This window comes from Centropristis striata, chromosome 7 (genome assembly GCF_030273125.1).
Source record: "Centropristis striata isolate RG_2023a ecotype Rhode Island chromosome 7, C.striata_1.0, whole genome shotgun sequence".
NCBI lineage: Eukaryota > Metazoa > Chordata > Actinopteri > Perciformes > Serranidae > Centropristis > Centropristis striata.
Window position 1 is genome coordinate 2,154,084 of NC_081523.1, and position 13,193 is coordinate 2,167,276.

At 34.7% G+C, this 13,193-nt stretch overlaps 1 long non-coding RNA gene across 1 annotated transcript in view; it reads right to left on the reverse strand.

Moving 5' to 3' along the window:
• Window positions 1–13,193, reverse strand: part of LOC131974095 (uncharacterized) — a 56,443-nt gene that overhangs the window by 16,274 nt on the left and 26,976 nt on the right. Inside the window, exon 2 of the long non-coding RNA XR_009394625.1 lies at window positions 10,192–10,239. This is a non-coding gene — a long non-coding RNA (uncharacterized LOC131974095). The remainder of the gene's footprint in view (window positions 1–10,191; window positions 10,240–13,193) is intronic.

The window sequence follows — 13,193 nt, forward strand, 5'->3', positions numbered from 1 at the left end:
TTTACAATTGGAAAATGTAAGAATCACTACAATGATGTGGATTAAATTGTAGACAAATTCCATATATATTTTTTTTTTTTGTCAAAGCAACAGGGAGCCACTGCAGATGGCAGTTTCAGTTAGTTATCGTTTTTTTCAAACTCTCATTTTTATTTTTATTTCAGTAAACAAATTTTTTTTTTTCAATTCTATTTATCGTTATTTTGTTAGTTTTCGTTAACTTTAATAACCTTGGGTTGCGGACCCCTGGTTTAACTGCAATGTGATTGATACGGGCTAGCGGGCTAACGCTAGCAGGCTAACGCTAGCGGGCTAACGCTATATATCACCTTATATCATAAAAAATATCATTATCATAAAATAACTTTATCACGTGAAAATTATAATTATCATGAAATATTGTGATAATATCCAGCGTGTCCAGACGTGTGCATCACTTTTAAGTGTCCTCTGGAAACACTTCTGTTGTGTTGTGGTCTTTGTTTTCTAAATGCTGCTCTTGTGTTGTTAAATTGATGAAGATGTTTTCTCAGTTTGCATGTGTTTTGTGTATTTGCATGAGTTTTCGTAAGTTGCATCGCTTACTTAACATATTCCAACTGGTTGCCATAACTGCAGTTTGTATATATTTTGGGTATTAAGTATTTTTTTCACTCATACAATAAAAGGTACCAGCACCAACTGTCTTGTGTCCTCATTAATTGCTGACCGCCAGCTCCAGCAGCCGTATCTGGACTTCTGAGCCCATACTAGCCCATAGTTCATCCAACTTGCTACTATTAACCCTTTATCGGGTGAGGAACTATATTTGGTAACTTCAGTGGATATCAAAATGAGGTCCCCATGTCTCTCTGTGAGGTCTTAGAACCACATGGATTTCTTCCAGCTAATCAGCAAAATTTAGAATTTAAATAAAAGTACAAACCCGGAGGGGGGGGGTAATATTTAGAGAAAAAAGTTGCAAATTTACCAGATTAAAGTGGCAAACCTACAAGAAAAAGTTGCAGATTTAAGAGATTATAGTGGAAAATCTGCGTGGAAAAAAGTCGCAGATTTACGAAAAAAAAGTGGGAAAAAAGTAACTTTTTTCTCGCAGATTCATCACTTTAAATCTCATAAATCTGCACATTTTTTTCTCGTAGATTTGCCACTTTAATCTCGTAAACTTTTTTTCTCAAAATATTATTTTCGTATGTTTTTTTCACACATTCTTGCAGTATGTAATATCCTCCAATATTCTCTAGGGTTGAAATTTGGAATTTGCAAGTATTTCAAAGAGTGTCCTATTAAGGTTTAATAAATCATTTATATTTACTAACGAGTGCAAGTACCCGCTACACTTGTGTTTTGTGTATTTGCATGTGTTTTCTCTAGTTTCAGCGCTGTGAGCTCTCCGTACTAACTAAACAACATTTCTTACAGCGTTGACCCTCGGAGCTGCAGCAGCTCTGGTCTCACGCTACCTGGACCATGAGCCGGGTCTTGACGGGGCGTCTTGTGATGTCGGTACAAAGCTCGCTCAGAGTTTATGTAACGTCTGGACAGCTGCCCTAACCCAGTTATGAAAGAACGGCTGGTGGAGCATGTGACCATGAAGCAGGTCAGCAGTGAATCAGGCCACGCTGCTGCTGACTGATCAGCTATTTATAGCCAGTCGTGTTATTCTGATATCGGTCAGAGATTGAATACTAAACATTTCCACTTCTCAAAACCTCTTATTCTGATTTCTGTACCGGCTCACAGTCACAGTTAGATATGAATGGAAACAGCACATTTAAATCAACTTTACAGACACAATTTAATCTAAATGCAACACAAAATCCATCATATTTTACCATCTGATTCTGATTAAAAAGCTGATTTAACGACAGCAGCAATTCAATTTTTCCTGCTTTTGCTTCCTTCTCCAGATTTGAATGAAGATACAAGATAAAATATTACAAAAATATGATGATTGATTCATGGACAGTAATTATTTAATAAGAACTGGATGGATTTAATAATTAATATCAGCTTTTGCAGTATAAAAACACAACTCAGACAAAGATTCAACAGCTGCACACAAAGGCAAAAACACAGGAAGTTCCTCATGAGGGTAGTAGAGAAACTCGTCAGGCCTCAGCTTAGAGAGCCCCTAGTGGCGGGGATATGCATTACACTTAATTTTAATAATTATCTTTTTACAGAAGATATAAATGTTTGAAAACATGAAATTTTCAGCTGTAAGAATCTGTAAACCAACTGCATGTTGTCCAAATTATGTTGTTTTTGTTGTATAGGAAGTATTTTTTTTTTTTTTTTAAACATCTTTGATTTTATTTTGTGAGAGCATTATAATACAGTGCTTAATTTCAGACAATATACAATAGTATTTCTGCCAATCGCAATCAAGGTTTTTTTTGTGTTTTATCTGCCTAGTTTTTTTGTTTTTCTGACAATTTTTTCCCGTTTTTTCTGACAAATTGTTCCCTGTTTTTCCGGCTAATTTTTTTTTACAATTGTTTTTTTACAAGAAAAGAAAAAGAAATTATGCACCAGGGAGTTTCGAAATGAAATATAAGTAATGCAAACTAATCATTAGACCCAATAAAACATTAAATAATAAAGTACAAAACAGCTTTACATCCATACAGTACTTCTGTCTGTTCCAGATTAACATATTTAATTTATCTTTGTGAAGGCGAAGGGAGAAGGTAATCCTCTCCATAAAATAAATGTATAGGAAGTATTTTAAAAAGGGTTTTTGTCAGGGAATATTCCAGTAAAGAATAGGTTGAATCATAATGTAATTAATAAAAGTGTCTCTTTTCTTTGGCTCTAAAGTCTCTAGAGCAGGGGTCTCAAACTCAAATTACCTGGGGGCCACTGGAGGCAGTATCAAAATGACCCAAAAAAAGATACAAAATGACAGAAATAAACTAAATTACAAAAAAAAAGACACAAAATTACTAAAAAAGACACAAAATTATTTTTAAAAAGACGCAAAATGACCCCAAAAAATACACAAAATTACAAAAAAAGACACAAAATTACAAAAAAAATACACAAAATTACAAAAAAGACACAAAATTACTAAAAAAAAAGACACAGAATCACAGAAAAAAAACTTAATTACTTAAAAAAGAGACAAAATGACCAAAAAAGACACAGAATTACCAAAAAAAAGACACAAAATGACCAAAAAAAAGACACAAAATGACCAAAAAAAAAGACACAAAATGACCAAAAAAAGACACAAAATGACAAAAAAAAGACACAAAATGACAAAAAAAAGACACAAAATGACCAAAAAAAAGACACAAAATGACCAAAAAAAAGACACAAAATGACCAAAAAAGACACAAAATTATTTAAAAAAGACACAAAATTACCAAAAAAAGTAAATAAAGGTTCCTTCCACACACATCATAGTAAAGTGCCATTCATATAAAACTCACATTAAACTTTCATATCAAGGTGGGGGCCACAAAATATCGTCACGAGGGCCGCAATTGGCCCGCGGGCCGCGAGTTTGAGACCCATGCTCCTGAGGCTCTCTGAGAGGAAACAATCACAGCAGAAAGTGTTTAGCTTGTGCTATAAAATGAAACAACGCTGACTACACAATGTTTGAATTGGAAAATAATCTGGTGGGGTTTAATGCAGAGATTGCATACATACATATATACATACTGAAGGTCAGAGAGGAAATTAAAATGGAATCATGTACACAGGGCCAGCAGGAGGGGAGGGAAAAATCAGGAAATCTCCATATTTGAGAGGCTGAAAACAGCATTTTCGGCCATTTTTGGACAAAAATAACTTTAATCAAGCATTAAAATAGTTGGGATTAGTTTTCTATAGCTCGAAGAATCAATTAGTCAACTATTCATGCAGCTCTACACCACATTATTATAAAAAAAAAACTGTGGATTATTTGAGAGGCTGAAAACAGCATTTTTGGCCATTTTTTGATAAAAAAAAATAACTTTAATCAAGCATTAAAATAGTTGGGATTATTTTTCTATTGATCGATTAATCAATTAGTCAACTAATCGTGCAGCTCTACACCTGCATGAGATACAGCTTTAAATATGTACAGACAGTTCTGCAGATCTGTGTCCCACAAAATAATAAGAAAACTGTGTGTAAAAACTAGAATGTTTGTGCCACACGTGGATTTTTTTGCACAAAAATTGAAAAATTTGGATGCCTGGTGCTGCTTCAGCCACATTCAGAAACACTTTTCTGCAGAAAAACAAGCTCCTGTGCAGTAAAACAGAGGCAGCTAGTGAGAATGTCCTGATAATAATAATAATATATATTCCAGCCGTCCCTCTCTGAGGACACCGCGGGACTGTCCCGTGATATCCAGCCAGGACATTGGTGTGAAAAATGTTCTTTTCCCATGAAATAATTTCCATCTGTGTTGACTGTTGTTGTTGTTTGTGTTTACGGCCTGCAGAGTTCCTAACAGAACACCATCCATCACTTAAAGGTCCTGTTGTCAACTTTATAGAACTGCTGAAAGAATCTTTATTCCTCCTGCAAAACAAACCGGCTGACAGCTCAGGTGCTGCTGATTATTATTATTATTATTATTATTATTATTATTATTCTCCACCTGTGACCCACTGACACACAAACTACAGGACGGTGTTGTTCATTTCAGCAAGTTTTATACGTTGGAACCAGGCGGCAACCTCCTGGTCTGAGCAGGGAGGCAACCAGGAAGTGCCTTAAGCTGCATTCTACTGGAAATTCCAGCAGGGGGCGCTAAGTGTGGCTGCAGAAGCATTTTGTTCCATTCATTTCAATGCAAAATGAGAAAACTTGTCACTTGATTTATTCCCTCAGAAATGTTTTTCAGGACAACACTATGGTCTCAATCACTAGTAAAAAATCTGATGTTAATAGTGTAAATAATGGCCCCATTTAGAAGAAAATAGAAGATTAAGAATCGTATGATTTGGGGCGGGGCTACCTTTGATTGACAGGTCACTAACAAGGCGAGCCATCATCAGGAGAGAAGCAGAACAATGCGTATCCACGGCAACGTGTCAATAAAGTTATATGTAACGTTATATAGATAGAAAAAAGGACGTTTAGCAGTTTGTTATTTTTGGTAATTTATGTCTTTTTTTTTGTTGGTATTTTTAACATGTTTTTTGGTAACTTTGTGCCTTTTTTGATAATTTAGTGTCTCTTTTTGTAATTTCACATCTTTTCTACATCTTTTTTTGGTCATTTTGTGTCTTTTTCTTGGTAATTTAATGTCCTTTTTGGTCATTTTTTGTTGGTCTCTTGTGACTTTTTTGCTAATTCTGTCATTTTACACCTCCTTTTTTAAAATGTCTTCCTGGGTGTTCTGTTGGGAAACATTTAAGGTTTATTGTTAATCATTTTTTGTCATTTTTTGTCTTTTCACATGTTTTTTGATCTTTTTGCATCTCTCTTTTTGGGTAATTTTGTGTCTTTTTGGTAATTTTACATTGTTGTTTTTTTACGTCTCCTGGGGAAAAGTCCTGGGTTTGTTTGTTCTGAAAGATTTTCCACGGCAACGTGTCAATAAAGTTATATAGATATTAAAAAAAGGAGGTTTAGCGGTTTGTCATTTTTGGTAATGTTATGTCTTTTTTTGCTATTTTTAACATGTTTTTGGTAACATTGTACCTTTTTTGAAAATGTAGTGTCTCTTTTTGTAATTTCACATCTTTTTTACATCTTTTTTTTGGTCATTTTGTGTCTTTTTCTTGGTCATATAATGTCCTTTTTGGTCATTTTACATTTTTTGTTGATCTCTTATGTCTTTTTTTGCTAATTCTGTGTCTTTTTTATGTAATTTTACATCTCTTTTTTAAAATGTCTTCCTGGGTGTTCTGCTTAGGAAACATTTAAGGTTTATTGTTGGTCATTTTATGTCATTTTTTAAAATCATTTCTCATGTTTTTTAAAAATATTTTTACATATTTAATTTTGGTAATTTTTTGGTGTTTTTTTTGTGTAATTTCGTGTCTTTTTTGTTAATTTTACATTGTTTTTTTGTTGTTGTTTTTTTACGTAACAACATTTAAACTAGCATCAGTTAATGCTCCAGTTAATGCTAACATGAGGTTTTCTCAGCACTTTAAATGTCTTTAAGTTCTAATGATGTGCTTTTATTTTGCCATTTTTCATGTTCTACGTATTTCCTTTTCATCAGTCTGTTCTGTTTAGCTTCTATGTGCTTTAGCTTCTTTCCTGTTTTGTATTTTACCTCCTCTAACGTCCGACATGCTCATTTATTATTCCTCTCTTCGGCCCGAGGCAGGAGGCCGTTTAAACAAGTACTACAGGTTTCTTTACATCGTCTCTAGAGCTCATATCTCTCTTTAACTTCTCCTTCCTTTCACTTCAATTACTGCTGCTACAGCGTATGAACTGAACCTCAGGCTGCACTATAACAAACCCCACATACATATATATATATGCAAATGCAGACAGTAAAGCTCTGCAAAGCCAATTTCATGCAGGAGAGAGGAAATCTTTTTGATCTGTGCTTCAATTTGATCTCTGACAGCTGTTATGTCGGTCCAATTTCTTGCAAGATCGAGGCATTTATTAATTTTTAAGCATTAAAAACATACTTCTGTGAGCTGCTCTTGACACAGATCTTACACTTTGTATAATCTAATTCAGTGTAAATTAAGACAAATTTAGAGTTTATTTAATCTTCTTAAAAATACAGGTAATCTTGGTTAAAAATCAGTGAAATCTGTAAATTATGTATCTCATGTAACCTGGAGAAATAGTTTTGGAACAGTTATATAAAACTGTTTAGAGTGAGAATGTCATCATTGTCCTTTATGTTTTTGAACTGTTGGAACTTGTGTTGGAACTCAGTGACAGACTCAGGACAAAGAACTTAAATTTATACATTTTAATACATTTCTATCTATAAATTATTTCTGTAGAGTGGCATTTTTGTCAAAACCATAATACCTATCATTGATCCGACTTCACTTTGAGCGTCCTGAGTTCTTCCTGAACGTCTACATATGTTTTTTTTTAAAGAAAAATGGAAAAAATAGCTTTGTTAGAGCGATCTAAAAAATCTGTTACATCTCCCTTTTTCAGAAATCTTCCTGTGTTTTTAATATGGGAGCCAATGAGGCTGTTGGTGGTGTTGGTGGTGCATCTGTGCGTCCTACGCCCAAACTATAACTCTGACAGCTTTACCAGAGGATTGTGAGGGAGAAGACTAATTTTCCTACGTTTCTATGTATAAATTATTTCTGTAGAGTGGAATTTGCGGCCTGGAGCACAGTTTTGACAAAATTTTCTCTCCCTCTACACTCTAGCGATGACATCATCCACTCTAGCCTCTCCATAGGGTAACATTGGGGGATATTTTTGGCATGTTTTTGCTGAAACCCAAAGAAAAGTCATAGCACACTTGTCATGGCCGAGCCGGTCGATTTGATACCTTTTTAGGGCGCTTTCACACCTATCTTGTTTGGTCGGGACTTTCTGACTTTTCAGTTTGATCCGAACCTAAATTCCAGGTGTGAAAGGTGCCGCGGACCACGGTCCGCACCAAAGGACCAAAAGAGGTGGTCTCGGTCCGGACCAAACGAACCAAGGTCCGAACCTTTTGCAGTGTGAAAACAACTTTTTTTTATAGTTCGGACCTTCGTATCAATGACAGGAAGGGAGGGTCCACAGGGAGATGACGTGTCCAGTAGAATTGTCTTGAAAAGTCCGTTATTCCTTTTGCAGTGTGAAACCAAAACCAACAGGACCAAATGTAGAAAATGGAACAGAACACAGACCGAGTGTATGTGAGACCAAAACTCTGGGAGGAGTAGTCGACCGAAAAAAACACGGAATAGTGGAAGAATAAAATCTAGGATTAAGCCCGGTGGAGAGTAGATAGTGAGCTCAATAAATGATCCGAGCAGGTTGAGGCCTTCTCAAAGTGTTTACTTGTCTCAGGAGAAGGAGCATTAAAGAATCTTCTCCTGGTGTCAGAAGGAAAGTCCAGCTGACCTCCAGCTATCAAATGATCCAGACAGGAAGTCTATGATCCACGGTGAGGTCACTGCAACCAGACACCTCCAACACTCAGAGAAACACCAACCACAGGATTAAACTCACTCAAGAGTCTTATAGGGTTATTTGGTCCATTTTTTAATCATGTCTTTTCTTCTTTTCAAGTCATTTTGTGTCTTTTTTGGTCATTTGTGTCTTTTCTGGTAATTTTGTGTCTGTTGTGGGGTTTTCTTTTAGCTATTTTGTGTCTTTTTTGGTCATTTGTGTCTTTTTTGGTTATTTGTGTCATTTTTGGTCATTTGTGTCTTTTTTGTGTCTTTTTTGGTCATTTGTGTCATTTTTGGTCATTTGTGTCTTTTTTGTGTCTTTTTTGGTGATTTGTGTCATTTTTGGTCATTTGTGTCTTTTTTGTGTCTTTTTTGGTGATTTGTGTCATTTTTGGTCATTTGTGTCTTCTTTTTGTGTCTTTTTTAGTTATTTTGTGTATTTTTTGGTCATTTTGGGCATTTGTGTCTTTTTTGTGTCCTTTTTGGTAATTTTGTGTCTGTTGTGTGTTTTTTAGCTATTTTGTGTCTTTTTTAGTCATTTTGTGTCTTTTTTTAGTTATTTTATGTCTCTTTTTGTCATTTTGTGTCTTCTTTTGGTCTGCTTTGTTTTACGTCTGGATGTGAAGAAGCCATACTTTGGTGCTTCTGGAGACTCCAGAGGATTAAACTCTCATTCAGGGTTTTAATGCTCAACAGACTGACAGAGAGACTCAGAGGGAGATGAAAGATGTTTGGCTGCATTCTCAGACACACTGAGGAACCACTGAGACGTTATTATTCACACCTTTTACACATCACATGACTCTAGTCCACCAGGCTGAGTGTGTGTGTGTGTGTGTGTGTGTGTGTGTGAGAATGATCTAATGATCTAACGAAGGTTTTCTGGAAGCAGACAGAAGATTGTGCAGATAAAGACGACGACATTGAAGAAGAAAGGTTCAGAAAGAGGAGAGGAGGAGCTGAACACAGAGGAGATCAAAGCAGAGGCCTCCAGCTCAGACCTGACTGTGTGTGTGTGTGTGTGTGTGTGTGTGTGTGTGTGTGTGTGTGTGTTGTACCATCTTCAAAGAGACGTTCAAGCAGTTTGCCCACACTGTCCCAAACTTCACTACTGTTAAATCCACTTTATCTACTACTCTCAAAATGTCCACTTCCAAAAAAACTGCCATAAAAACTGAACAAATTATTTTTTTTTCTTTTTTCTTTTCTCCATAAACATCATTAACCCTTTGTGTCTTTTTTTGGTCATTTTGTGTCTTTTTTGGGTCATTTTGTGTCTTTTTTTCTGTCATTTTGTGTCTTTTTTTTGTCATTTTGTGTCTTTTTTTTCTCTCATTTTGTGTCTTTTTTTTCTCTCATTTTGTGTCTTTTGGTGTCTTTTTTGGTCATTTTGTGTCTTTTTTGGTCATTTTGTGTCTTTTTTTAGTCCTTTAGTTCAACATAAAATGTGATTTTGAATCTTTTTTTTAACTTTCAAAACACTATCATGCTCAATAAAGAATTTTAAATGTTGCAAATGTGCATTCATTTCAGAGTAGACTGAGACATTAAACTGCATTATTTTCAATTAAATTCTGGAAAAGTTGGTGTGTTCTAAAACTTTTGACCAGTAGTGTACATATATATATATATATATATATATATATATATAATTTTTTTTTTTTTTTTTTTTTACTCTGTCCATTTACAATTTTATGTCAGTGCAAAAAAAATCTGAAACTTTCTTCCTGTACAGTGACTCATACATGCCTTGTCATCAATAAAAACAAACATGTTCCAGGTCAAACTGACACAAGAACAAAGAACATTATTTAGTGTTCCTGAGAAACGAACATACAGGAGTTTAAACTCTGATGTGTAATTCAGCACGTAATTCTGTCTAATGTTACATCACACACACTTCCACTCTGCTGCATTCAGTCATCATGTGATGTTTAGAGTCCAGTTATCAGTTATCACGCACTGTTTCTGTTCAGTGAGCCGCCACGCCATGGTGTGTACAGTCAGCTGGGTGTGTGTGTGTGTGTGTGTGTGTGTGTGTGTGTGTGTACGTCCTGTTCGAGGACACGGAGACACAATAACAGAAACAATAACAGAAACAATAAGTCATTTCAGGTTGGTAGTGTTTACCTACCCGCTGTTTGGAGGACGGCCTCAGAGAGAGGGGGGGCTGGCTCCGACACTACAGACACACACACACACACACACACACACACACACACACACACACACACACACACACAGTTAGTGACAACAGCAGGGACACTAATATTTATCATTTCATATCACTGAAACAGGAATTTTCAATATTTACAAACAGTTGTGTCTGGTTAAACAAGCTGAAGGAATGCTGAGGAGTTTGCACGTTTTTTTCATAAAGGTTGAGCAAAGAACGAGTATTTGAAGCAAAAAAAAAGTAGATTATTAAGTATAAATAGTTTTTTCAGTCTGTATTGGTGGTTAAAAGATGCCTTGAAGCAAATCATACAGAATAATACAGAACATTATGAGGTCACAGTGAAGCTGACCTTTGACTTTTTGAACACAAAAAAACACACAAAAAATTACAAAAAACACACATAAAACATGAAAAACAAACCAAAAACACATACAAACACACTCAAAACACACCAAAAACATTATAAAAATACAAAAAAAAACACAAAAATGACAAAAAACACGAAAAGAAACAGAAAGTATATTTTTTTTTAAACAGTAAACACAAAAGATTGCGTTACAAATGCTAAATGCACAAAGCTAAATTAGAAAAATCTCTGCAAAAAAAGTAAAATCATGTTAATACACTTCGAGGTGTTTTTTATTTTTTTTTTACCTTTGCTTAAAAAAAGAGTTGATGCACAACCTCACCTATATGACCTGATTATTATTTTAATTTTCAATTACTGGATCAACATTTTGAACACAAAAAAACACAAAAAAATTACAAAAAACACACATAAAACATGAAAAACAAACCAAAAACACACACAAAAACACATACAAACAGACTCAAAACACACCAAAAACATTATAAAAATACAAAAAAAACACAAAAATGACCAAAAACACGAAAAAACAAAGTATTTAAAAAAAAAACAGTAAACACAAAAGATTGTGTTACAAATGCTGAATGCACAAAGCTAAATTAGAAAAATCTCTGCAAAAAAAGTAAAATCATGTTAATACACTTCGAGGTGTTTTTTTTTTTTTTTTAAATTACCTTTGCTTAAAAAAGAGTTGATGCACAACCTCTCCTATATGACCTGATTATTATTTCATTTTGACTTACTGGATCAACATTTTGAACACAAAAAATTACAAAAAACACACATAAAACATGAAAAACAAACCAAAAACACACACAAAAACACATACAAACACACTCAAAACACACCAAAAACATTATAAAAAATAAAAAAAACACAAAAATAACAAAAAACACGAAAAACACAGAAAGTATTTAAAAAAAAAACAGTAAACACAAAAGATTGCATTACAAATGCTAAATGCACAAAGCTAAATTAGAAAAATCTCTGCAAAAAAAGTAAAATCATAGTGAAGTGTACATTGCAAAAGATTTGCAATAATTGCATTGTGTTGATATTTTGTTTATTACAGTATGCAGATCTTTTAGGATCAGGGTTGTAGTTTTACTGCTGACTGGATTCATCTTTCATCCCTGTAGGTGGTCGCTGGGAGTCTCCCAGAAATAATAATTATAATAATAATGAGGCCAGAACCTCGTTAACGTGACAAGAAATCTAACAAATGATTGACTTTGATCATATGATGAGAAAACATGAAGAAAATGACACAACATCTGAGAAGAGAAGGAGAAAAAAGGAGAAGAGAGAAGTCTTTCCTCTGGACTTTTTTTCTCTCTCTCTGAGTTGTTTTGTTGCATTAACGTCACGTAAAAAGCTACAAAATGTGAAACGTAAATGTCTGCATTTAAATATCAGCATTAAGACGAACGGAGCCGTTAGAGAGTTTAAAGAGACACAACAACAGATCTAATGAGTCTGTAAAAGGCTCCACACACACACGCACACGCACACGCACACGCACACACACACACACACACACACACACACACACACACACACACACACACACACACACACACTAGAAAGACATTATTTGATCTGGAGATTATAAGATTTCTACATGAAACACACACATAGACACACAATCAAACATACACGCACACATGTATGTACACACTCAAACACACACATTCAAACACACACACACACACACACACATACATTCAAACACAGACACACACACACACATTCAAACACAGACACACACATGCACACATTCAAATAAACACACATATAGACACACACACACATACATTCAAACACACATATAGACACACACACACACACACACACAGACACGCACGCGCACATACAAACATTCAAACACACACATATAGACACACACTTGCATGAACAAATTCAAGAACACACACACACATATTTAAACTCACACATATATACACACACACACAAACGCATGCATACACACATCCAAACACACACATATAGACACACGCACACACACACACACACACACACACACACACACAGACACACACATGCATGCACACATTCAAACACACAGCAGATATTGTTTGATGTAGAGATTCTTAAACACACACACACACACACACACACACACACACACACACACACAGTAAACCTTCAGGAAGCTTTTACTTTATGAGCTGTTTTCTGGTTGATGGATCAGGAAAAGATCAATCAGACTTTTCAAGAATAATTTCTATAATTAAATCAAACACCTGTTCAATTTTAAGATGTTAAAATTATTAATTTACAAGCATTTAATGACTACAGCTCCCATGAGGCCCTATCAGCTTTAAAAAGTCTTAATTTGAAGAAAATTAGTGTGACTTGAGCGTATAAAGATTTTATTATTGTTCTATTTAAGGTAATATCTTCTTTAATGAAGGAAATTAGACTTCATGTAATTAATGAATGATGAATGAAATACTGACTGATAACAGATTTGCTCTCTGAAAACATGATGCAAGTCTTCTCTGCATGACAGCAAGGTGACTATTCTGATTAAATAAATAAAATATCGAGTTATTCCAACCAAGAATAG